General features: G+C 42.2%; 1 protein-coding gene across 4 annotated transcripts in view; it reads right to left on the bottom strand.

Annotated features, from left to right (window-relative positions):
- The window catches only part of LOC143293405 (glycoprotein-N-acetylgalactosamine 3-beta-galactosyltransferase 1-like), a 34,407-nt gene that overhangs the window by 3,866 nt on the left and 20,541 nt on the right, over window positions 1–10,000 (bottom strand). The gene's annotated exons all lie outside the window — the stretch shown is intronic.

Below are 10,000 nucleotides of genomic sequence, written 5' to 3'. Positions count from 1 at the left end.
TGTATTTCAGTTTTTGACGTTAAAGTATTGGATGTATTTTCTTGACCCCTGAAAAGTCGCTGTGAACTTCTTAACCAGTATTAATAATAATAATAATATATTCTTATATAGCGCTATAATACAAGCATAAGCAAGCTCTAAGCGCTTTACAATCCAGTACCTAAAGTGAAACAAGAAAGCATATAAAAAGTAGTACAAAACATAAAACAGAATCATTAATATTATAAAAACACAATGCATAAAACTCACAAAGTAACATACTATCAATACTACAACTGTTACACTCCAACACTCACACTAACACACACGCACAGACACACACATGATTAAACGGCTGAGATGACAGCAATTTTCACTTAAAATACATACATGTAAAAAGGAACAAAATTGTAATCTGCATGCCATAAATTTTGTAAACATTGTAAAATAAAATTTTGGATAGAAAAGGTAAAAGGAGTAAAAATCGAGTCATTCTCCCTTTCGAACCACACCACCACCATCCATCTACCCACCCCCATTCTCTCTACTCTCCCATCACACACACTCACATTGCCATGGGCCTGGGACAACAGCACTATTTGGGTTATGACAAGTATTTTTTTTTAAAGAGATTTGTTTTAAGATTTGCTTTAAAAGTAAATAGATGAGTTGTTTGTCTGAGAGCAATAGGCAGAGGATTCCAAGTTGTTGGGCCGAAGATGGAAAATGACCTCTTTCCACAGGAGTTAAGGAAGTATCGGGGAAGAGTTAGCTGGGAGGCATCAAGAGATCTCAATGATCACGGTCCAAGGCCTCGCTTCGGCCGGATCTTGTGTCCTTGGGAAAGGCACTTCGCTCACATTTTACTCCAGTGTGAACGGGAACATGACTTCCGTCGGAGAAGGCTAAAACGGCGGAAGAAGAGGATTAGGCTCCGCATTTCTATATTCAATTCAATTCAAAATACTTTATTATCTGCTTCAACCAAAAACAGAAAATTTTCTTTAGGCTCACTTAAAATAAAATGCCCGTCAGCAAAAAACAAACTGACACACCCTTCACTTATCACCATGCACACATCAATTATTATGTAAAAAGAAAAACATGTGGGTAAGATACTATTACATTCAGAGTGTAACAACTGTGTGTGTGTGTGTTGCGTGTGTGCCCGTGCGTGTGCATGCATCGTTTTGACTCAGTGGATATGACCTCACTGCTCTCACGGTCGGAAAAAGCTGTTGGACCTGTTAACCTTTGTATTCTCTTGACCTTTAAGCTAAACTGGAACCCACCCCTTACAGCACAGACCAGTTTCTCCACTTTTCTGCGAGTTCTGATGTCCATAGTGCTGCACTTCAGAATGTAAGGGGTATTCAGATTATTGTTGCTTTTCCTTCACGTGTCACTGTTTTACGATTGACCACATCGATGCTCTAGTTCAAATATCAACGTTCTTATACTCGAAAAAAAAAAAAATAAAAAAAAGCCCGGTTCATCTTCTTCCAGTAATATTGTAGAAAGAGTTGAACCATGATTATTTTCTATAAATGTTGTTTCATTTATTTTCTGTCAAAACGTTTGTTATTGAATGCCTACGCTAAAAATGTGTCAATGAAGCACGCGATCAATGACAAGCAACCAAGACAAAGAAAGTTTTCTTCTGGTGAAAAAAAAAGAAAGAAAAAAAGGGAAAACTGTTCGATGTGGACGAAGGAATGCATACTTCCTTCTCAGTGTCAAGTTGTTTTGGTTTGGTTACCCCCCCCCCCTCTCTCTCTCTCTCTCTGTGTGTGTGTGTGTGTGTGTGTGTGTGTGTGTGTGTGTGTGTGTGTTCAAGAACTAACCTCGATACGTCCAACCGTTCACATTATTTCAGAATATGATCTTCGCACTGCTCTCCAAGTGTCGCGAGGAAAAAAAAAAAACGAACAACACATGACACGGACTGCCAAGCTAAACAACACGCACACACGCAAATACATGCGCATGCACACATATACACGTACGCGCGCGCTAGCCAGACTTACTCATTACATTATGCACCATCCCCTGTCCCCCACCCCTCCCCCCCACACAAGCGCACGAAACAAAGAGTGCTTGTTTGGCCACACTGCGAGACACACACGCTGTAATCATTCGTGAACCTGGTCCCTTGTAATACGATGCCTGGTATGTAACACTAAAAAATACCTTCGAGCCGCCCCTTAGTAGCAATTAAGACCACACACACACACACACACATGTATATATATATATATATATATATATATATATACATATATACATACATACACATATATGAGAAAGAGGGAGAGAGAGATACGGATACGGATGTGTTTTATCAAATACAGGTCATGGCCCCTCCTGAAGCGCGCGCGTGTGTGTGTGTGTTTGTGGGTGTGTGGGTGTGTGTTTGTGTGTGTGTGTGTGTGTGCGTGGGGGGCGGGGGGAGGAGGGGGGGTGGTAGGAATGTTTGTTAGTAACGATCATGCAGGAGAAAGGGTGTGGTGAGGGAGTGGGTATGGGAGGTGGGGGTGTCCCAGGCAGGGAGTGAGGAGTGGGTGGGTGTTGGAGTCACAGGTTTTATTTATTCAATTTGCCGTTTCCATACACGCAGACAGACGCACGCGCGCGCGCGCGCACACACACACACACACACACACAGAGAATATATATATATATATATATATATATATATATATATATATAGAGAGAGAGAGAGAGAGAGAGAGAGAGAGAGAGAATGAAAGTCTTTTATCTGGAGAAGAGAAGCGCGCGCGCGCGCGCACACACACACACACACACACACACAAAACACACACACCCATACAAAGCAAGTGGTTAAATCTTACCAGACGTGATTGTTGTACGTGGAAAAGAAATTCTTACTGGCTGGCAAACAATAATTACTTATCGTCGGATAATATTAATAATAATAATAATAATAATAATAATAATAAGCATTGTTTGTAGCAGATTTTCCGTGCCGAACAAATGACTGTTATTGTGTTTTTTGGCACTGGTCGTCCACATGTTTAGTTTGCGATAGCAATGTTGTCCAGTTGTTAAGCGTGTCTGTCGTCTGTTCATCGTTATTATTCAGAGTGCCATGTTCTTTGATAACGTACAGTATGTCCGTTTCATACACTGTGCATATATATATATATATATATATTTTTTTTTTCCCCTTCTCTCCTCCTTCCTCCCGAACCCAACAACACAATAATTATATTCTAATGTGTGTGTGTGTGTGTGTGTGTGTGTGTGTGTGTGTGTGTGTGTGTGTGTGTGAGAGAGAGAGAGAGAGAGAGAGAGAGAACTCAGAACTCAAAACGTTTTTATTCAAGGATTAAGATTTTAGCCATAGCCTATTCTTCCAATCTGTCCTCGCTAATCTACATCTATTACAAATAGCACGCACATAAATGAAAGGAAAGGGTTTCCATGCAGAGAGAGAGAGAGAGAGAGAGAGAGAGAGAGAGAGAGAGAGACAGGGAGAGAGAGAGAGAGAGAGAGAGAGAGAGAGAGAGAGAGAGAGAGAGAGAGACTCTCGCTGTTTCATATACACACAGGCGATCACACACACACACACAAACACACATACCACAGAATTATTTTGAACTTAAACAGATCGAGATCAAGTGATATTTTGCATAAACGACGTTCGTATCGTTAATGCTGGAAAAGTTGTCACAACAGCTTGTCTCGTGTCACAGTGTGCTGCGTTTGACTGTGATCCTGAACTAGCCCATGTTCTATGTAAAGTATTAACAAAAATATTTTAAAAAATAAAAACCAAACAAACAAACAACAAAAAAACACTTGACTGTTGTAAGTAGAGAAAAATCCGATCAATTATTGCAGATATATACATACATATATATATATATTTATTTTTTCATTAAACATACATACTCAAGAACACACACATACACGTGCGCGTACAAACTCACACAAACACAAACACACACACACACAATCATTCTTAACACTGAGTCATATTCTGCATAAACGTCTTTACAAACACACACACACACACACACACACACACACACACACACACACACATACATGCACGCACGCACGCGCGCACACACACACACACACAAACACACACGCATACACTGCATAGACACACAGAAACAGACACATTTTCGCGAACAGCGGTTCCATCAATGACCAGCCAACACACACACACACACACACACACACACACACGCGCGCGCGCGCGCGCGCGCGCGTACGCACACGCACACACGCTGTGTGACGAGTCACCTTTCTCAAACCGCTTGATCGATTTCTGGTTGTCCCAACAGCACGTCAGCAACAGCACGTGAAATTAACAGCTGTCGATGGACAAGTTCGTTCTATGGCGAGGGACACGGCACACACAGGGCGAGCCAGTGATTGACGAATAAGTGGTTCATTGTCTTTCTTCTCTGGGTCAAACGGTTCACAGGGCTCTGAGAGCTTGATGGACTAGACAGTTGTGTATTTAAGCTTTTGCTTACCATCAGGCTTTTGTGTGTGTGTGTGTGTGTGTGTGTGTGTGTGTGTGTGTGTGTGTGTGTGTGTGTGTGTGTGTTTCTCATTGGTTTATTACCTACTCAGTACAAAGTGGTCTGGACACGAATACGTTCATTCTCTTCAACGCACAGACACACACAGACACGCGCGCGCGCACGCCCACACAGACACACACACACACACACACACACACACAAATGGGTGTGAAGAACGGGTGAGGGATTGGACGTGGGGAGGGGATATTCAGGAAAAATAAAACAAAAACAAACAACAACAACAAACAACCCCCAAACCCTCAGCTAACGATGAATTGGTTGTGCATTGGGTGAAACATGGGCCATCAGTCTAAACCAGTACTTGACTCTCTCCATAGGAACGGCGAAAGAGACTACGTTAACAGCGTTTCTCCCCAATTACCATCATCAAAATATTACAAGCGGAAGGCTCTTACACTGAAGAGGTGAATGTTGACAAAGAATACCACAATTCTGACGACGGAAGCTAAAGGTTGGGTCATTCAGACACCCACTGGACATCCGAGGGGTCTGTGTAAAGGAGAAGAGAGGACTGGTCGTACTGAGTGAGTTAATACACCTAACTTGAGAATTAACAGATAACGGATGCCTACCAAGTTCTCCGTAAACCATTTTACTGAGACACACACACACACACACACACACACACACAAACACACACACACACACACACACACACACACACACACAGAGAGAGAGAGAGAGAGAGAGAGAGAGAGAGAGAGAGAGAACTCAGAACTCAAAACGTTTTTATTCAAGGATTAAGATTTTAGGCATTGCCTATTCTTCCAATCTGTCCTTGCTAATCTACATCTATTACAAGTAGCACACACATAAATGAAAGGAAAAGGTTTTCATGCAGAGAGAGAGAGAGAGAGAGAGAGAGAGAGAGAGAGAGAGATAGAAGTACTATAAAAGAAATGAAGAATTAAAAATTATTCTAACTTACCAAAGAAACAAAACCACACAAATAAACACAAAACAATGATTGAATATGAATAAACCAATAAGTAGATAACGTTGTTTTCTTTTTATCATTGTTGTTGTTGTTGTTGCTGTTTTATCGATTAATCCTTTTGCTGCTCATAGCTCAGTCGACCGTAAACAACTGAGTTAAAAAGAAAAAAACAAAAACAACTCAAACGCAATAAAACATGCCAGTAATGACCGGTAACGATAACGATAACAGGACCTACATATCTTTCAGACATCAGTGTTTACACTCCCGCAAGAAATCTCCGCTCTTCCTTTGACTATTACCTTTTGAAACTTCGTGTCAATACATGAACCTACAGTGAAAGTTTCTTCTTCTTTGCTGCTCCTCACATCTGGAACAACCTTCCTCATCAAATCCGTGCATCTGGTTCTATCTCTGCTTTTCGCTCATCACTAAAAAATCATCTTTCTAAAATATATCTATAAGCACTCTCAGCTTCCTTGTTCTCCAAAACCACCCATGTCAGCTCACTCTGAATGTATATGAAGAGTGGGTAAGGGAGAGAGAGAGAAAGTGTGTGTGGGGTGGGTGGGTGGGGGGGTGGAGGGGGGGGTGGGGGTGGGGGTTGAGGGGGGGGGAGGAGAGAAAGAGTGGTCATGAATGATTTATGTTATTTGTAATATTTTTTCTTTCATGTAAAACGTCCTGAGCTCTTAGAGAGAAAGAGCGCTATATAAATTTATCATTATTATAACAATGATGATGATGATAAGAATACCACTACTACTAGCACTACTACTTCTAATAATAATACTAATAGTAATAAACTGACCCTTCCCACTCCTCCTCCATTGCTTTCTCAATATCAGCCCCCCCCCCCCCCCCACCCCAACCCCCCCCCCCCCCCCCGCCCCCCGCCCCCTCTCCTCTGTCCATACACCCTAACTCCAAATCAATACTTGAAACTGACAGGACCGCAGAGTGATTTATTTAGAAAGGCGGCAACACGTCTGAACCTCCCGCTACGCCGTCTCAACTGACAGTCAGCGGGCCATGACGAGAGCAGCAGATGTTTGGGCTGGCGAAAATGGGGACTGAGGTTGCGGGGTGGGGGATAGGGGGCGGGGGAGGGGGACGTAGGTGGGTGGGGGTGGGGGGGCGTGGAGGGGGGGGGGGACCAGAGTGGTGATGTGTGTGTGTGTGTGTGTTTGTGTGTGTGTGTGTGTGTGTGAGTTACGGTTTTGTAAGGTTTGTAACATGTCTGTGATTGGTGTGAGTTTCATTTTATAATGGAATGTCCCAATTATGATCAGTTACGAAATAGATATGTTCCTAAAACATATTTGTCTCCAAAATGGGTTTTTAATTTTTGTAATATGCTCAAAGGAGGCAAAAAAGTCATTTTAGCTGTAAGTAAGATGATTAGATTTGCAAATGTTGCCTAGTTATACTTTTGGAGTTAAAAGACATTTGTGTTTTCTCAACTTTTATGTGACATTGTTGTGTATTTGGAAATGTTTGTTATGGGCACGAAAAGAGTATTTTGCAGTAATCCTCCACAATTACAAATCCACAATGAACAAAACGGCCATGCACGTGAAATGTTACATGCTTGTATGAGTGTGCATGGGTGTGTAACTGAAACCTGATTGAATGACACAGGAAACGAATGACGAGCGTCCAAATGGCAGCTGTCAGTCGGCTTTAACCGAGAAGGCAGCGTGTTGTGCAAACCAACCCGTGTTTCTAAAGCGCGTAGAGCTTGGTCTCCGACTGAGGATAGGCGCTATACAAGTACTCATAATTATCATCATGTGTGTGTGTGTGGGGGTGTGTGTGGGCGTGTGTGTGTGTGTGTGCGTGTGTTGCGTGATTAGTTGTTTGTGCGTTTTATCTATTTATTTATCTCTTTCAATAAAGAGCAAAAGGGTTTTCTCTACCAACACGTCCGCGGCGGAAGCTAGAACTATGTACCCAGACCTTGACCTCTGTATAGCCCGACCTTGACCTCTATGTGTCCTGACCTTGACCTTTTATGGCATGATTCGGTGTACATTTCATCCGAGACTTTCTAGTTGACGACAGTGAGGTGGGGGAAGGGTGGTGGGGGTGGAGGGTCAAGTGTTAGAAACATTTCTCTCAGACTTTTTTTTTTTTTTTTTTTTGCTGTGGTGAGGGTACAAGGGGGGGGGGGGGGGGGGGGGGGAGGGGAGGGGCGCGCGGGGGGGGGGGGGGAGGGCTGGGTGGGTAGGGAGGTAGGAGGATGACTTGTGAAGGAGGGGGAGGGGGAGGGGTGGCGTGGACAGTCAGCACATAGAGAGTCAGGCCATTGACTGGACAGTGTCTGATTTGAAGTCTCTCTCTCTTTCCGTGATGATGAAGTAGGCCCTCATAGCCTAGCCCTAGCCCAACCTCCCCTCCACCCACCCCACAACTGAACGTAAAGGTTGAAACTTCGTAGTTGCGTTGGGTTACGCTGCTGGTCAGGCATCTGCTTGGCAAGATGTGGTGTAGCGTATATGGATTTGTCGGAACGCAGTGACGCCTTCTTAAGCTACTGATACTTGGTAAAGATTCTCAAATCAACAACTTCGACTGCTGCTGACAAGTATGAGTTTGCTCGTCAGCTCGTTCTGATTACCTGCGTGTGAAGACGGGTGTGGGTGCTCTGCCTGTGTCTCTGTTTTGTTTCTGGGAGTGTGTGCGCTCTCTCTCTCTCTCTTTCTCTCAGTCCCGCTTGTGTGTGTGTGTGTGTGTGTGTGTGTGTGTGTGTGCGCGCGCGCGTGTGTGTGTTTTTTTTTTTTTTTATTGTATGTCCACTTTAGCGCGAATGAGTTAATGTTTCTGTTGTATTGATAAGCAAGTGATACTGTAAGATATTGTTAAGAAAAATGTTTTGAACCATCTGCTCTGCATGGTAACAACAAGAACCAGACAAATTCTGATTTTCATGAAACTTTACTCATGATGTCTGGTGATAAAGAAAACAACCCTGGTCCTGAAAAGCGTGGGGAACTGTGTGTCACAAAATATGTGAATGCACGTAGTTTAAGAAATAAGATAAATTTATCAAATCAAACCAGTCAAATCAAAAACACTTTATTAATCCACATGGAAATTAAGTTGTGCAATCACAGGCTCATTGTAAACACTGGCATAAAATCATGCGCAACATAAGAAGAGATTAAAACTAGTCAAAACTCCACAAAACGCTAAAAAGCACGAGCCTGCAAAAACACCGTGTCGCCACTGAGCGCAGCGCCACCATTTATTCGAAACAGTGTCATCAGTTTGGTATTGTAACTATTTCCGAAACTTGGTTATCACCAACAGATACCAATGAATCCCTACACTTACAGACCTTCCATCCCCCTGTCCGCCTAGACAGACCCAATGACCCACATGGTGGGGTTGCCATGTATGTAAAAGATTACTTGTATTTAAAACCTCGTCCTGACCTGTATGTCGATACACTTGAAGCAGTATGGATTGAAACCAAGATTGACCAAGAGAACTTACTTGTTGGGTCATTCTATCGTCCCCCTAATGCAAATGTTGATTACTGGAACTTGATAAATGATAGTATTAGGAAAGCTGACAGAACAATGACCAAATTTATTATTCTAGGAGACTTCAATGTAGATGTACAAACTAACCCAACTAAGCTTCTAACAGATATCTTAAGTCGCTATCAACTTAAACAAGTAGTACATCCCCCAACCAGAATCACAGACACTTCTAGGACATGCATAGATCTAATTATTACTCAAAGTCCGGAATGTTTAAATCCACTGAAGTCTTGCCCCATTTTGTTGTGACCACAGTGTTCCATGTGTAATTTTAAAACCTCTTGTACACAAGCACAGTACTTTCCAGAGAACAATATTTGGTGATGATAAGTTAGACCGTAACAAATTCTGTGAATCATTAAGGAAGGAACTGGAACGAAATATTCATGAATAACACAGTAGATGATGCTTGTGAGCTTTTTACCGACAGATTTTTGTTTGCAGCAAAACAGTGCATGCCATGTAAAGTTGTAACAGTACGCCCCAAAGATGCTCCTTGGTTCAATAACGAATTAAAAAGACTTATTAAGAAAAGAAATAAACTCCATAGAAAAGCCAAGAGAACGAACGAACAGGGTGACTGGGAAAGTTTCCGGAATGTGAGAAATGAAGTAGTGGATAAGGTACGGAAAAGGAAGTTAGAGTATTACAATGAGCTAAGTGACAAAGTGTTAGATCCTGATCAGTTTAGACAAAGAGAGTGGTGGAAAATAAGTTAGGCAGTTTATGAACAAAAAAGGTATAGATTCTGATAATATACCCCCACTTACCGTGGACGGAAAAACATACTACTCCAGTCTAGATAAAGCAAACATATTTAATGATTTTTTTTTTTATAGACCAGTGTAAACTAGTAGATACAGACGATTCTTTTCCACACGTAGTATACAACGAATCGACACAGATAGAAGAAATAACACTGACAGCTCTTGAAGTGAAAACCATTATTGATA

Source organism: Babylonia areolata, chromosome 19 (assembly GCF_041734735.1).
Source record: "Babylonia areolata isolate BAREFJ2019XMU chromosome 19, ASM4173473v1, whole genome shotgun sequence".
Lineage (NCBI taxonomy): Eukaryota > Metazoa > Mollusca > Gastropoda > Neogastropoda > Buccinidae > Babylonia > Babylonia areolata.
Note: the sequence above shows the minus strand (reverse complement) of the source record. Positions and strands in the feature narration are given on the sequence as shown.